Source organism: Galeopterus variegatus, unplaced genomic scaffold (genome assembly GCF_000696425.1).
Source record: "Galeopterus variegatus unplaced genomic scaffold, G_variegatus-3.0.2 Scaffold2225, whole genome shotgun sequence".
In the NCBI taxonomy this organism is placed as follows: Eukaryota; Metazoa; Chordata; class Mammalia; order Dermoptera; family Cynocephalidae; genus Galeopterus; species Galeopterus variegatus.
In genome coordinates, this window is record NW_007728336.1 from 230378 (window position 1) to 231565 (window position 1188).

Here is a 1188-nt window from a genome sequence, read left to right on the forward strand (position 1 = left end):
GGGGTCACACAGCCAGTGAACGACAGAACCAGGACAAATTAAAAACAGATTTGTGAGTGTAAGCACATAGACCGAAACTACTAAAATTCATAAACCACCTCATATCAGAGGTATCCAGAGATACTTGACTACGAATCTTGGCGATGTGACTTGGACAGAAATTCTGCAGCATAGGTACCATGATGACCTCTGTTTTTTTGGTCAGAATCATGGGATACATAGGCGGAATCTATCCCACAAATTCTTTCTGATTTGAAAGTCAAATCTAGATTGTTTAAAATCCTTCCCATTCTCAAAGAACCCTTTTCTAGAGGACTTATCTGTTCTTGGGGAAAAACCCAGCCCCAAGTAGTCCAAGGACTCTGGCAGCACCTTCCAGGGACCCAACAGCAAAGGAAGCCGAGGGACAGGTCCATCATCAGACCCAGCCCCCGCCTGTGCCTCCCTAAAGCTGCTCTGCATCAGCCATGTAAGAGCCAGTGGTTGCCAGGATCATCACACCAGGATCACTACAGGAATGTCCTGAGTCTGGTCTGATTTATTGTCCCCTCCTGGGACCAGAGATGGCTAAACTAACTTTAAAATATCACAGATTATAATATGGTTCTACCGTGTAAGACAAGTATGCAGCTCATGCCACAAAGGACTTGTCCTGTGGGGTCGATAGTACCTGAACCAGATGAGATGAGTCTCCTGATCCTATGCTTGGAGGTCAGAACAATGCCAAATTGCTGTAAATCTTCTGTTTTCACCTACTCTCTATTTCTTAACTTCTAGCTAGGGAAAGGGTGCAAGGAACAAAACCTCGGGGTTATGAACAGAATTAAAAGTTATGTAGAAAAACTGCTGAACCACAGGAGTCCACTTCACTGCCTTAGTAAGTGCAGTGAACATAGTTTTCCTTCTCGGCTTTTATTTATTTAACCTTTTCTTCCCATTACTTTCAAGGATCAAGGCCACTGCCACAGACCTGAGAGTCACTCTGGGATCGCAGATGCAAGCGGTGCAGGAAGTTGCAGTGAATCTGCTCTGATCTCAGGGCAGACGCTGTACACTTTGCAATTTAAAATTGAACACGTGAAAGACTTCTAGGTGTGAAGGGTTAGGCACATCCTCTCCAAAAGAAAACAAGGGCAGAACTGGACAAAATTCTCAAAAATAACCATTTCAGGGTTCTGGAAATTGACC